Here is a 16727-nt window from a genome sequence, read left to right as displayed (position 1 = left end):
AGAATTTGAATACTATGTGGATAGTAGAGAGTGAAAGATAAGACACAGATACCTCCAAAGTTTTGAATAAAATGATGCTGGAGAATTAAGGAATGCTTGGCAAGTGAGTATGGCAGAGGGAAATTGATATTATTGAGTGTCTACTGTATGCCAGGCACTGTATATAATTCACTATGTATATATTTGTATGTGTGTATAATGTACTATTTATATATTTCACTATGTATATAATTCACTGTATAATATCCACTATGGTCCAGTGAGCAACGTGTTAGCTTCATAAACTGAGGAAGAAACATTCACGAAGGTCAAGTCAACTCGTCCCAGGTCACCCATCTAGTGAAAAATGGTACTGAGATTTAAATTCAGGTGTCTTACTCTGAAGTCCAAGTTCTCTCCACTATGCTGTGCTGTCTTCACACTATAACCAAATCAAGTGATACCTCCGTCTTGAAGGATGAGTAAGAATTTGCCAAAGAGGGGAGAGGTGAGGAATAGGTCCATTCTAGGTGTTGTGGAGCACGTTTAAAGGTCCTGTGGTGTGAAACAGCCTCGCTGGTGAGGCTATGTGACTGAAACAGATGGTACGCGCCCAGGGCAGGGGACGGGGGGGTGGAATCTGGCACCAGGCAGTAGATGAGTAGTGTGGCCTCCACACAGCTAAGTCTTTTCTAGAAGGCAGCAGTTCTCTTTAGCCTTTCCTGAACCTATTCAGCCCTAGAGCCTCCTTATCCTCTGTTTTACATGGTTTTCCTTTTACCCAGTATTAAAATTTCCATATTGCAAGCACAGAGATGTCTAAATATTGGTTTAGGGTTTAGTAAATCTTTCTCTTTTCTGTGACAGCAAACACGCGCTACGTAACTTACAGCTCCCTTGACTGAGAAAGGTAAAATGAGTTATAGATTAATTTGGGAATATTTAACCACCTGTTAAACAGCAGTGGGCACACAGTTGCCCAGAACATAAAACCAGGGTTGTCAAAGAACAGCACTAGCTTGTTAACTGTAATGCCAGATAAATGTCATCCTCTGCTCAGGCTTTTTAATAGTTTCTTAAAAAATAAAAATAAGGACTCAGTTGTACTTCCTAAGGCATTGCCTGTTTACAGGGTGCGTATTCTAACAGCTGTGTTAGAAAGTGTGACCTAAAGGCCTTTGGATCAAATTGTCCTTTGAAGCTACTAGGTGCCAAGCTAGGAGATTACTCCCACCCAGGCCAGAGCTGGGTCTCCTGGCTCTGATCCTGGCTGTTCTGGGTTCCCAACTCCTACATCCATACAGTCCTGTGTTGGCCGCAAGGGGATGAAGGGTGCACGGGAGTCTGGAGTCCACCCTGATCTCATAGAATGTGTCGTTTAATTGGAGACCCAGGACAGAATGCTTTTCACAAAGGGTTTTGCAGGGTTTCCCGTGCTCCCAGGTCACAGAGCAGAGGTTGCCAGGCCTAGATCGCCGCTGGTTTTCTCCACTCCAACTTAACCCCAACTTATTTCACTGCTTTGGAAAAGTGCAAAAGGGCAGAATAAGTCCGAGGCTGCTGGACATATGCCCTGCTATTCTCTGGGACAAGGGGTCCATCCCAGATGGTGACAAGTGTAGACAAACAAAAACCTTCTTTTTAAGTACCGTCAACTTAAACACGATTGTTCGCTTTTGGGCCACGAATTTTAGTCCACTAAATTCACTAATCAACATTTAAGCATATTAAAAATACCCAGCCAGCCCAAAAGAGGTGACTCTTATTTCATCCAGAAAAAGATGAATGCAAGAAGATGTTTATCACAGCATTATTTACTGTAGCCCAAACCTGAAAACACCCTAACTCTACAGCCCCAGGAGAATGGATCAAATTTTAAAAGTCTGATATATACAGAGGGAGATATTCTGCAAGTATGAATAATCATGCTGAAGAGAGTTAGCTGCATGAGAGAATGCTTACATAATAGTGCTGGATGAGCAAAATAAGCTACATGACTGTATATGTAATGGATACTTTTGGTGGGAAGAGGATGCACAAAGGATTGGATCTATTTCCACTGGTTCTTACAGCCACTTGCCAGGGAGATGTGCAGGAGATAAATTCACAGGAGTGGGCTTCTCAGCCGTGGAATGCAAGCCCTGCAAAATGAACAAGCCGTTCTTTCATTCTCTCTGGAAAGTCATCCAGTGCCACGTCCTTAAAGTGGATGTGGATGACCATCAGGACATTGCTTCAGGGTGTTAAATCATTGCCGGCCAACCTTCCAGTGTTTTCAAAAGGGACACAAGGTGAGCGAAATTTTCTGGAGCTAATACGGAAAAACTTGAAGCCACCCTTAATGAGTTAATCGAATCGTGTTTTCTGACAAAAGCATAACTGGCCACCAGCTGTTGAAAGTTTACAACTTTGGGGTGCCTGAGTGGCTCAGTCAGTTGAGCTTTGGTTCAGGTCATGATCTCACAGTTCGTGAGTTTGAGCCCCATGTTGGGCTCTGTGCTGACAGCTCAGAGCCTGGAGCCTGCTTCAGATTCTGTGTGTGTGTCTCCCTCACTCTGCTCCTCCCCCACTCATGCTCCATCTCTCAAAAATAAGTAAACATTGAAAAAAAATTTTAAAAAGAAAGTTTATAATTTTTATTGACAAAACAGATCAGAAGGCTGTGTAACAAGATACACTATGGATCAATTTTACTATCAGAAAAGGGTAAACCTCCTCTATGTTGGAAATACTTAGAGATAAAAGGAGTCTCAGAGAGGGGAGAAGAAAGGGATAAGGTCTCTTAGAGCTAGTTTACATTCCTCTAATGCCTTTAGGGCGATTCGTTTATAAATAGGGAATAATTTGTAACCAACTAGCGTAGGTAATGACCAGAATGCCATTATTTAGTAAGAACAGAAAGAGTAGCAGCTACTATAACCAAAACAGAAAACCGAAAAAACAAATTCAAGTCTTATTCAGTTAAGATACTGGACCTAAGAAGATGAACTCCAGCTGCTCACCATAAAATTCTCACCCCGAGAGTCTGCAGATTTTCCACTGCAAACTAGGAAACTGAGTATCTTTCATCTTTATTTTCTCACTCTGCTGTTTTTGCTGACTAATATTAAGAGGTGCGGCAGTAAACCAAGAGCTTGCTTCTACGATAGCAGAGGGGCCAGAGGAAAAGGGGTAGGAAGAGCTACCCGTCCCTAGTCACTGCATGGTGGTTCCCTCCACCACTGTTCTCACTTTGATCCTCCCTTTCAAATTCAGACACCTGCTTTCCTTAACTGTCCAGCCCCAGGGGAGGACGAAAGGTGAAGCAAGGTCTTGTCTTCGGTATTGAAAAAATATTTATCGCATCAAATAATAGATTGCTGTCTATATCTGTTTTTAAAACTGCCTTAGGTGTTTTGGAAACTTCTTGAAAGAAATAAAAAGGACGCTGACAGTGTATGCCCTGTGAAAGAGTTAAGCTCTAAAGCCAGAAGGCCCACGATCTTTAAGGACATGAAATAGATATAGATGATGGGCACAAATCAGAAGCATGTTGTCAAAGATTAGTAGTTACTAACCCTGTTTAGCACCCTTCCAGGAGGAAAAAAAGCAACCAGAGGATTTTTATTAGAGATCTTGGCCATTAAACCATTATGCAATTTTTCTCTTTTCTTGCTCCTTTTGCCAGAAGGCACAGCTATATCCTGTGCAGGAAAGACATTTCCTCTGCCTCTAATGTGCTGTGGGGTACAGTCCAGAGCCAACTGCCTATCTCTTCGGATTTGGTTTCCTCTCTTGGAAAGGAGGGGTTGGTTGGGTCTACCATTCTACGTTTCTCCAAAAGAAATATTTGGCGAGTTCTAGGACATGAATGTTTGTATATCATCCATGCTAAGACACATTTAATTGCAAGACACACCAGTATTTTATTTATCACTAAGAGAAAACAAAATCCTGCCAAATAAGTTATGACACGATGTCTTACCCATAACCCCCTGACCAGGAGTTAGTCACACCACCTCTCACAGTTTTAAAATATGAGACAATTCTCTTTGCCTTCCATTGCACTGCTTGGCTTTTCTTAGGCAATTACTTTGGCTATATATCAGTAACAAAGCATAACACATTTTTAAAATCTGTTTGTGGGTATTTCTTCTTTTGTGGGTCCCATAAAATACTTGGTTATTGTCTCTTTTGCAATTATATATGGAATTGTGGTGATTTTCCCAATAATGAATATCTACTTCACTAATATCAGACTCAGACCCCACTATTTCCATGCCTTCTACAAGTACAATGACTTTTCATATCAATGCCAAATGATAGTGTAAGTTTTGTAATTTAAGCAGCAACTAAGCTCAACATGTTATTACCAACAGTGTACTTTACGCAATTGAAGTAATGGCCACATGAACAGCTGTAACCCAGTGTGGGCCTGGGCAGACCATGCCCGCTGCACCATGATTGCGGCCTGGATGCCCTCATCGTAAACAAGTACCCCAAGCGATTTCAGAGATCTTGAAAAATAGCAGGGTGGAGTGGGACGTGTGTTTCAGAACCCATGAATTGAGATGCGCCTTGATCACCGTCAGAGATGGGGATTTGGGCCATAGTGAACGTTCAATAAATATTTTCAGGTTGTTGAAAAACTGGAACGAAAGGGTAGATGAAAGAATGAATGAACAGACAGACAAGTAGCTAACTGGGCCTGCGGGAAAGGCAGCTAGCAGACTTCGTTCAGGCTCTCATATTCGGTCGCAAACTGCCCCACAGGCTTGGATCACCAAAGCTGGCTGGAATCAGGAGTGTTCCAACCTTCACCTAGGACATGGCAGCCAGTTCTCTTCCTTTTATCCTTCCCCATCACCTCTTACACCTCTGTCAGACCATGAAATTCCAATGTCCATGTGGGAGACTCATGTCGCAAGGTCTTATGTTGCCCTGATTCTTCCACGCCCGTGCCCTTGCCCTCTGATCCTCCCAGCCCTCTTACCCCTTGCCCTTGTATTTCAACCATTCTAGAACATTCTGGTCCTAGTTGTTGCCACCCTGCCTTTTGCACTGGGGCACCCAGGAGGCTACGAGCCATCATGAAGATTCATTTGCTCCAGCTATAGGTGGCGCTCAAGCTGTGTTGACCTGTTCTCTCTGCTACCCTTCCCCTTTTCCCTCACCGCTCCTCCCCCACGGCACCCCCTACCAACACCTCCACCTTCAGCCCATCATCTTACTTTCTACTCCATGAGAAAATGAAAGCCAGAAGGTTGGGACCCCCTGAGCTCCCTTCCCATCACCTACACAGGGAAAACTGACTCGATCTTTTCTTCCTCTCCTGTTCCATGGTGACTTTTTTCTGCAGTTCAAGGCTAATCCCTCCATCTGGCCTCTGCCTCCTCCTCAGGGAACTCTTGCTCTATTAATCCTCCCATCTATCTCCTTTACCCAAGCCTCCCTTCACTTGATCTTTCCTGACAGCATGTAAATATTTTCATCTCTACTCCGCTCTTCCACACCACACTCTCTCGTGCTCTCTCCTTGCAATAGCCCCTTCCTTCTCCTTCAAAGTGTGTAGAGGCTACCCCACGACTCTTGTTTCTGCGTTCAACTCCCATTCCCTTGAAGGTCTACTGCAATCTGGCACACATCCTTAGCATGCCAATAAAACTGTTCATTCTCCAAGGTTATTAGAGGCTTCGATGTGGCCCGTCAGTATCTCACTTTATCTCCCAACAACACTTAATGTTGTAGAATCTCCTGCCTTGATCTCCTTCCCCCTTTGGTTTCATGATACCATTCTGTCCTTTTTCATATCTTTCTTCTGTGTATTCTTTGACCAGACAGAAGAAGGCTCTGTCTTAAGCCTTTTGCTCTCCCTCTACATATGAACTCTCTTTGGTGATCTTCAATCAAATTTTCAGCTTCAGCTTCCATATACGACTTCAGCCCCAAATCTGTTCCAAGTATGTTGAACTCAAACTTCCCAACACAAGGTTGACAATAGGTCTCAATTAAACCCATTGTCTTCCCCCGTAAACCTGTTTTTCTTCCTGCCTCAGTGATCTGCATCCCCTTCCACATGATTGTCAAGCCGGAAATGTGGCCATCCCCTGTTCTCATTCCTCTCTTCTTGCCTGCACATCTGACCAGTCACTCAGGCTTCTAGAGCCTTCTATCATCTTGTGAATCCACTCCCACTACTTTTACTTTAGGGAGGCCTTTCGTCATCCATCACTTCGATCATTGTAGTGGTCTGCTAATTTCTTCTTCTCCAATCTACCTGCCACATTACTGCTAGAATAATCATTCTAAAATGCAAATCTGATCATGTTATTTCCCCACTTAAAATGCTTTGATGGCTCCCCAGTAGCTTTCAAGATAAAATTAAAACCTCTTCAAGACCTAATGCTTCATGATTTGCCTCTGCCTACATGTTTGGCCCTTATTCCACTAAGTGCCCTAAGTATCCTTCTTTTTTCTAATCGTCCTTGACGTCCTTGCCCCTGGGCCTCCTCCTCGGATGCTCTCCTACACTCTCTCCTCCTTGGTCCAACTAACTAAACTGCTAAATATCCTTCTCGAGTATCTCTTCTTCTAAGAAGCCCTCCATAACTCCCCAATTAGCTGCCACTTCTCTGTTCCACAAGAACATCATGTCTATCATCATTGCTGGTGGATTCACACGTCAGGTCCTGGAAAACATGCTCCAAGAAAGCAAAGACCATGCATTATTTGGCTTAAGCTGTTATAAATATTAGTTGAAGAAAATGAATGAACAAATTAAATCACTGAGCCCTCAAGTCTAAAAGCAAGTTCAAGGGAATAAAAAGTTGTCTTCTACTCAAGACAAGGGACAAAGTGTGGATAAATTAAGTAGTGATAACATTGGAAGAATTATTTTAAAAAAAAAAAGCACTACAGAGGAGCCTGAGTGGCTCAGTTCATTAAGCTTCTGACTCTTGATCGCAGCTCAGGTCATGATCTCACAGTTCATGAGTTTGAGCTCTGTATCGGGCTCTGCTCTGACAGGCAGAGCCTGCTTGGGATTCTCTGTCTCTCTCTCTCTGCCTCTCTCTTTCTCTCTCTCTCTGAAAAATAAATAAACATTAAAAAAAAAGCGCCCTACATTAAGTTAGAGATCTTCATATATATATACATATGTATATCTTTCTCTAAAATGTATCATTCCCTTAAATAAGTATGTTAAAGCAGTTATTATTAATGTTTTGGTGTCTTACTGACATTCAAATTTTTTAAGTGAAAGAAGTCCTAATTCATTATGAAAATACCTTAAACTGAACTCTCAAGGGAATAAATCCAAGTGGCGCCTACTAAGTACCTGAAACACAAATCCAGGCACCACCAGATACCTCGGGCAACTTCCATTTTTTTTACCCAACACTTGAACTTGGATTTAAATAGCTCCAGGTGTGTGTGGCCAATTAGCTCAGTTGGTTAGAGCATGGTGCTAATAAATAGCTCCAGGATTTCTCCCCATCTATTTCCCACCACTCCTCTATACTCAACCCATATTCCCCTCAAAGTACACTTCTAAATTTCAATGCTTCACATTTTCTCATTGCTGTATCTCTTCTGCCTGGGCCTTAACTCCCTCCACCAAGAACCTCTTTGTTCTGGGGCACATGGGTGGCTCAGTTGGTTAAGCTTAAAAAACTTTGGCTCAGATCATGATCTCATGTTTCATGGGTTCCAGCCCCGCATCAGGTTCTCTGCTGACAACATAGAGCCCACTTCAGATCCTCTGTCCCTGCCTCTCTCTGACCCTCCACCCCAGGCCCTCCTCTTTCCCCAAAATAAATAAACATTAAAAAAAAAAAAGAATTGCTTTGCTCCATTTCCAACTATTTAAATATTAAGTGCAGCCTCAGGTGTGAACACTTCTCTGATTCTTTTTGGAGAGATTAATTTCTCTTTTCTCAGGACTCTCATGCCATTTTGTACCTATTAGTATATCTCACTTAACCTTTTAAACTTCTGTATAGCAAAAATTATAATAAATCCTCACATGTGGTTTTATATTGAAAGTTTTGTTTCTCTAACATTTTTTAACCCTTTAAAGACAGTGCAGATACAACGCTTCAATGACATATTTCAAGCAAATACATTTTAAATACAGAGAACAATATCATACTCTATCCACATGGATACATGATAGTTCTAACCCATGCATATTAACTGGTATATATTATTCCCTTGTATAAATATTCCCCAATCTATGCAGTTAGCCTCTCCCAAGTTGTTGCTACTGTGAAACAAGAGATATTCTTGGACATGATCTCTCCTGAATATGTCAGAGAGGTTTCCCAGGATTCCCTCCTGTGAATCATATTCTTATGAAGAGACAGTTAATTACACGCATCTTCAGCTCTACCGGTTCTCACCCTCAGCTCTCTGCATTGGGAGGCACCTGTGAACAGAATCCCATAGGGTAGGCAAATAACCAATGAAGCAGAATGGAGAACCCAGAAACAATCTCAAACATACATGGATTTACCCTATGACAAATGGGTGCCATTACACATCAGTCAAGATATGGTGCTAACAGTTCATGTCCACACAGAAAAATAAAAGAAAATCACACAATTACCACATACCATGTACAATTATTAATTCTAGGTATATTAGACTCCTAGACATCAAAGACAAATTTTAAAATGTTAAGAAGAGGGGCACCTGGGTGGCTCAGTTGGTTGAGCATCTGACTTGGGCTCGGGTCATGATCTTGCAGTTCGTGAGTTCAAGCCCTGCATCAGGCTCAGTGCTGTCAGTGCAGAGCCCACTTCAGGTCCTCTGTGTCCCTTTCTCTCTCCCTCTCCTCACTTGTATGCACATGCACTCTCACTCGCTCTCTCTCAAAAAATAAATAAACATTTTTAAAAACTTTAAGAAGAAAATATGGGAGAATATTTTTATGATGTTGGGAAAGGAAATGACTTATAAAATAAGATACAAAGGCACAAGTCATAAAGGTTCAGACAGATATATTTCATTCTATTAAAACTGAAACTTTTTTACACCAAAAAGACTCAAAGTGAACAGTCAAGCCAGCAGCTAGCAGTGTATATTTATAATGTATAGAACCTTCCTAAAATTATAATAATATCTCTTACAAATTACTGAGAAGAAGACAACTCAGCAGGAGAAACATGGGCCAACGATGTGAACAGATACAGAGAGGAATACTAAAACGGGTAAATAAACATATGGGAAAATGATCAGGTGTATTAGGAATCAGAGATTAAATTAATGCAAACCAGATATCATTTTATACCTGTCAGATGAGGAAAATTAAGAAAAAAATATCTGAGTGCTGGTGAGGATGCGTACTGCTTAGCACTTGTGTCCCCCTCTCCCACAGAGAGCGGGGACTTAGTGCATCCAGCGGTGCCGCACTGCAGAGAGGCGAGGGCGAGACCTGGTGGAGTTGAGGATGCGTGTAAGCTAACTGGCCATTCCTAGGAATGTGAACCACAGGAGGGGATCCTGGGAAAATCTCTGATGTGTGCAGGAGAGATCAAATATTTTGTATTGATTTATACTAACTTGACATGTAGTTGGGCAAGTTAGCCCAAACTTGTTTTTCTCCACAATTGCATTGCTATTTATGGCCTTCTGAGTGCACTACCTTCCTGATTTAAAGTGAGCTTGTCCAGTGCCACTCAAAAACCACAATAAAACAAAACAAAACAAAACAACACTTGGGGATTTTGATCTGAACTGCACTGAACTCATAAATTAACTTGTGAAGAAATGACATCTTTTAAAAAAGAAAATAGGCTTCACACCCAGCACAGAGCACAATGCAGGTCTTGAACTCATGACCCTGAGATCAAGATCTAAGCTGAGATCAAGAATCTGATGTTTAACTGAATGAGCTACTCAGATGCCCCTGAAGTGACATCTTTATGGATTTTTCCTTTCACAAAATATAGTCCCTCTCAGTAATTGTCTAGGTATTCTTTTATGTATAAAACCAATATGGTTATAGTTGTTTCCAGAATTGTCTTACACATCTTTAGTTCGGGGCGCCTGGGTGGCTCAGTCAGTTGAGCGTCTGACTTCGGCTCAGGTCATGATCTCACAGTCCATGGGTTAGAGCTCTGTGTTGGGCTCTGTGCTGGCAGCTCAGAGCCTGGAGCCTGCTTCAGAGTCTGTGTCTCCCTCTCGCTCTGCCCATCCCCCACTCACTCTCTGTCTCTCAAAATAAAGACATAAAAAAATTTTTTTTAATCTTTACTTAGAGTCCTTTTTTTAAAATTTTTTGCTGTTAGGGAACATCATTTTTTAATTACAGTTTTTAATGATTTGTTTCTCCTTTATAAGAATGTGGTTGATTTTTGCATTTTGATTTTGTTTCTATGGATTTTGCTGAATTCTCTTATTTTAATAGATTGTAGATTGTCTTGTATTTCCTGTATTATTAAATACATTATGAATAACAATGATTTGTTTCTTCTTTTCAAATCTTACACATTTAATTTCTTTTCATCTTGAGGTTGCTTGCATGGCCCTCCAGGACTCCATTTAATAGAAGTAGCCATTGTAGACATGTTTCTCATAATCCTAACTTCAAAGGGAATCTCTCTAACAAACATTATTGTTTGCAATACATTTTGGGTGAACACCATTTACCAAGTTCAAGAAGTTCCTTCCATAATAACTTTGCTAAGAATTTCTACCATGAATTAAATTTTATCAAATGTTATCTCTGCATCCATTGAGATGATGATTTGGTTTTATTCTCCTTTAATATATAAATGTAGTGAATCATATCAGTAACTTTTTTAATGTCCTAGTGTTGTGTTCTGGGATATACCCAAACAGATCATAAATATTAATTCTGATGCACGGATGAATTTACTTTTCTACTGTACTATTTGCGATTTTTACGTCTGCATTCATCAGTGATTATGATTGTGCTTTGCTATCTCTCCTTGTCTTGTTTTGATATCAAAATTCTGTCAGCATTATATAGTGAGTTGTGATCATCCTTTCTTTTTTTCTGTTCTCCAAAATAGACTGCTTGGGATTCTGTTTTTCCTTTTCTCAAGGGACAAACTCTGTCAGATTTGCTTATAAACCACTCTGGCCCTTGTGTATGTTGTTTCATTTCTGTAGGTAGATTTCAAACTACCAATTCAACTTTTTAAAAATAGCTATAGCTTCTAAGTAGATTTTCGATTTCCTCTTGAGTCAGTTTTGGTAGGTTTCATTTTTCTAGGGAACTGGACATTTCATATAAGTCTTAAAATTTAGTTGCACGAATTTTTAATATTCTCATGTTTTTTAAACTCTACTATATATGCAGGGATAAAAGAGCATGAGCTTTTCTTGATCATTTCCATTGTAACTTTGTTTTCTATTTAATTTCTCCTTTGTATTACTTCTTTTCTCCTACTTTCTTTGTGTACATGACATTCCCTTTACCAGTGACCTGAGTTGGACACTTGGCTCATTAATTTCTAGACTTTTTTCTTTCCTATTTTTTAAAAAAATTGCTTAACGTTTATTTATTTTTGAGAGACAGAGAGTGAGCAGGGGAGGGACAGAGAGAGAGAGGGAGACACAGAATCTGAAGCAGATTCCAGGCTCCAAGCTGTCAGCATAAAGCCTGACATGAGGCTCAAACTCATGAACCGTGAGATCATGACCTGAGCAAAAGCCAGCCACTTAACTGACCAAGAAGACACCCAGACACTCCAACTTTTCTCTTTTGTAAAAAAGCATCTTAAAGCTTTTATAAGTTTTTCTCTGTAATTTCTCTGCAGCTTTTGATGTATCAAACAAGCTTTAATTATATCTTATTTAGCCTCTATATCATCCAATCCTAGTTACATATAAGATTTTATAAATGTAGTTATTTTTTCTTGGAATCATCAGTTATGATTTATTCCTAATGTTATTTAGAAGTATTTTTAAATTTCCTAATTTATGGAAATCAACATAAGCATTTTTTAAAGAAAATTTTCTTATAGCTCAGAGGACGTGATCTACGTGATATTAATTTGTTGTTGTCTGGGCAGAGATAGACGGCTGCAAGATGCCATCAAAGACGTGCGTCTTTCCATCTTTCTGTTTTGTCATTCTAATACGTGGCTTCCATCACATACCTTCTTTGTCGTTCTCACAGGAAGATGGTTTGCATGTAGCAGCTGTTGGTACAACCAATGGTTGAAACACACAACGCTGCATGAGAGCAATAAACAGCCCAGACTAAATGATCATGAGGTTTGTCGTGAAACCCACGAAATGGTCCTCTTTCTATTCTCATCAGCTTCTTCCTCTCATCTAAGAGTTCAGAATCCTGTTCTGGAACTGCCCATCAGAAGCCTGGCCTCTGTCCCATGCCCCAGCTCTGGACCTCTAGGACTGCCTCCAACATTAGGCATTTAGGAAATATTTGTCGAGGTAAAGAATGCATAATTTAAAAGGAATGAATACTCTCAGTATGCTAATCTTGCAAGCCCCAAGCTAGAAACGGACGGTAAATGTCACAAGCAGCAATTCAATACTCTTACTGAGGAGCTTGGAACTAGAACCTAGCAGGCTTACAGAGCAAGGAGAAGCACCATGTACTGCACAGTCTGCAGGGGAAACAATTTAAGGAAAATTGCTTTCTAAACAACAACTTTCTGGAAACTTCTCAGGCATATATATTCATGAAGATGTGTGACCTGTCACACGTGAGTTTTCCATTGTTCACAACATCAGCAGTGTCTGTCTACTCAGGACAGCCGGGACTCCGTACCAGATGTCATCCACAAAGCAAACCTAGATAACTGAGCCAAAGGCACATGGTTAAGGGGGAGCGGGAGACTGACGTTTAGGGCAAATGGTTTGGATTGTATTTTGCAGGTGGTGCCTGGCTGTCCCTTCACTGCACCCTTCCACCTTGTGTCAACACGGCTAGGGTGTGGTTGCTTAGAAATATTCCCAAAGAGCAAGGACGATTCTTTTGGATTCCTGAGCACACCATCTCTCTGTTGTGGGAGAACTGCGGGGTGTGCGCTCAGGCCTCTCAATGAAGTTTTAATCAAAGCACTGTTTTCCTTCCCGTTGTTTCTCTTGGACTGGCCTTGTTCTTGGAGTCCAGGCTTTGACCAAGGCGCCTCCGCTGAATTTTTCCATAGCAGCTTTGGATTTCTGCCCCACCCCACCCCCCTCTGCACTGCACACCCCCATTTCCTCTCTTCTCTGTTTTGGCTCTGTGTGGTTCTTGGTAAAGTGGCTGAAAAGTAACAAACCCAAAATACCCAAGTCGCAAATGAGTCACCACCCTTCAACGGCAGAGCTCTGAAGATCAGTGGGTATGCCAGGGGGTAAATAACAGAGAAGGTGGCTGCCCAGAGAGAGAGAGGGAGAAAAATAGAAACAAAATGAACAAGTTGGCAGAGGTGCCTGACAGCAGCTGAGCGGGTGGAGGGGGTGGGGAATCTGGTTGGCTTGTAAGGTGAGATCAGCACAGTGGCTTGTCACACCCTGGCTGACTCAGGCGAAGTGCAGGTCCCTCAGGAGCTGCTAACACTGAGCTGTCTAGTAAAACTCAGCTGGACAAGTCACCTGACCATTCTGCTCTTCTGTTTACAAGTTCTGGGTCCCAGGGCTTTGGAATTCTCAGTTCAGGCTGCTGCAAGGCTGCTAATCAGGGACCCAAGGACGTTGCTCCAGGGCCATTCCCTCTCTGGTCACATGTTATCTGGGTGACAAAAGTCAGGGTATTGCTTAAATGACTTTCTTTGTACTTTCGGTCTGTGGGGATTTTTTAGAATGCATCATTTTCCTAAGACCTAATCTTAAAGCATCAAGTGGAGCTGGATGCCAGCCTAAGGCTAAGGCTGCGGGCAGGTCGGGGGGTGAGGTTTGGGAAGCAGGGGGCAGGGTTTGGGGGAGTGAACATGATGGCCAACTAAGGCAGTGGCTCTGCCGTGGAATCCAGGAACGCTGCCTCATCAGGACGGGCTTGGCTGAGAAGCCACTGGGCGTGTGTCCTGATTAGGACACGACTCCTACTTTTTACCCTTTAATAAGTAAAACAAGAGTAGAGTAGCTTGAGCCCTTGGAACATGTCTAATGGTCTGGTTTTATGGGACTCTGCCTGGCCAGTCCACAAGTCCTTCTCAAAGACTTGTAGACTATCACATCAGACCAGAAAGAAAAACCACGTGTGCAACACACAAGGGCCAAGAGTCATGTAGTCCTGCTAATGTGGTATGGCTGCCAGGAGAATCTTCTGGAAAGAGAAAAATAATTATAAAATGTCCCCTGAGTTAGGCTGTCTCAGATCATGGGGATGACAGTATTGGCTCCCAAGCTGTCTGGTTCTCGTTTTAGGACAAAACCAGAAAGTTTGGGGACTCGCTTAAAACCAGAGGGAGACAAATAAGTTGATCTGGGTTTTGAGGCCTGCAGGCGCGTTCCGCTTCAGTTGGTCCCGCAGGGAGGCTGGTTTCAGCCTTTGCTTTCATCTCCCACAGCCCTCCTACCCCCATCCCGCATAAGGGCACAGCCAGATGCCATCACTTGGAAAGAGCAAAGCTTGATCTCCAGAGGAAGTGGGGCGACTTAAAGCTAACAAGGCTTAGCAGCCGGCCAGAAAACGACTACAGCCCCTGTGAAGAAAGACCCGAACTCAAGACTTGAGCCGGGCAAGCTTTCTGATCCCCCTTTGGTCCCTAAAAAGTGCCATCTCTGCTCACTTTGGCCTTCATTCAGCTGAACCAACCGGTGAATTACTGAATATCCTCCTTGGAAATGATGCAAACAGATCGTCTCAGTGAAGTTCATATTCTTGGCCTCAAAAGTCTTTCCTTCAAAATATTTTTTTAAGAGGATGTAAACAGGGATGCCTTGCTGGTTCAGTCTGTTAAGTGTGTGACTCCTCATTTCCCCTCAGATCTCTTGATTTCCACTCAGATCATGATCCCACGGTTGTGAGATTGAGTCCCGCATCGGGCTCCACACAGAGTGTGGAGTCTGCTTGGGATTCTCTCTCTCTCCCCCTGCTCATGCGCTCTTTCTCTAAAAATAAAATAAAATAAAATAAAACAATAACATAAAATAATGATATAAACAACAATATATGTTTGTTATAAAAATAAAAGTAGAAAAAAATTAGCCATAGTTCCCATATTCAAATGTTAAAGTGTTTTCTTCCAGTCTTTAAAAAAAATTTTTTGATGTTTATTTATTTTTGAGAGAGAGAGAGAGAGAGAGAGTATGAGTTAGGAAAGAGCAGAGAGAGAGACACCCACACACAGAATCTGAAGCAGGCTCCAGGCTCTGACCTGTCAGCACAGAGCCCGACTTGGGGCTGGAACTCATGGACCTCAAGATCATGACCTGAGCCGAAGCTGGACACTTACCTGACTGAACCACCCAGGTGCCTCTCCTTCCAGTCTTTTTATAGGCGTAGATTTATCCTTTTAACAGTTACTCTCCTTCTGTATATAGAATTTTGTACATTGCTTTTTTCTAAATATATCTTACTGGCTTTTTCTGCTATCATATGGAAATTATGTTATTATTATTATTTTATAACAATTCTGTTATTACTAAAATCATTCGTTATTTACATAGTTTTCCTTTATGTATATAGAATTAACTTAATCACCCCTCTGTTTTAGACATTTTATTAGTTTCCTATTTTTAAGACTCTAAGTCTTTATTTATTTAACATACAGAATTTGGAGATTTTCACATCAGCCCATCACTTAGCCGTGCGGTAAATCCTACCGGGATCTGGATCTGTAATCTGACAGCTTGGGGACGCATCTGGACAACACAATCAGAGGGTGCTGCCAGTGGACTTGGGGGGGGGCGGATTCTAGCCCCTCTTGGGCGGTAAGAATCATGGATTTCTGGTAGAGGGCTCTTGAAGGACATAGAAATTGCTTAAGGCAATGTCACTAGCATCTACCTGAGTATTTCCTGCCGAATGAGGCCACAAGTCCCATCTCCAGCCCCACATTTTCAAGTATCCTGAAGATAACAGAAAACACGTTCAGCAAGGGAAAAGAACAGTAAAATAGAGGACGGGGAATACACTTAATGTGACAAAGCAGACAATCTCATTAAAACATTTTAATATTATAATTTTTTTAATGTTTTTTATTTTTGAGAGAGACGGAGCAGGGGAGGGACAGAGAAAGAGGGAGAGACAGAATCCAAAGCATGCCCCAATGCTGTCAGCACAGAGCCCGATGCAGGGGTCGACCCCACAAACTATGGGGTCGTGACCTGAGTCAAAGTTGGCCGCTTTACCGACTGAGCCACCCAGGCGCCCCGAGGATCTCATTTGAAAACAGAAAGTGTCTCACTGTCTCTGATTCTGATTCCTTGCTGGAGCATGCTGGTTTCTTTCAGGTTCCTCTGGCTGAGTCATTTGCTAGAAAGATATGGATTGAGCTCCAGAATGAGGGCAACAGAAGCCGAAAGGCTCGGCACCAGTCAGGACAGGCAGAGTCAGCTGTGAATATAATTTTATAATTTACCAAATACCTCATAGTTGTGTATGGTTGTCATTAAGTATTTCATGCAAACGCTGTGTTTTCTCAAAGGCGAGACCTGTGTCATATAGAATATAGTTCCCAGGCATCATGGAGGAGAATGTGCCACATACCAAGCACTTCTTAGTGATTATTTAAGAATGTGAACAATCCTGAGTTAAGTGCTATTTTTCCCATTTTGCATGAGGCAATTAAATCACAGAAAAGTGAAATAAACAAGTCTTCCAAGGGGAAACGGCTGATAAA

Source organism: Suricata suricatta, chromosome 8, assembly GCF_006229205.1.
Source record: "Suricata suricatta isolate VVHF042 chromosome 8, meerkat_22Aug2017_6uvM2_HiC, whole genome shotgun sequence".
In the NCBI taxonomy this organism is placed as follows: domain Eukaryota; kingdom Metazoa; phylum Chordata; class Mammalia; order Carnivora; family Herpestidae; genus Suricata; species Suricata suricatta.
Note: the sequence above shows the minus strand (reverse complement) of the source record.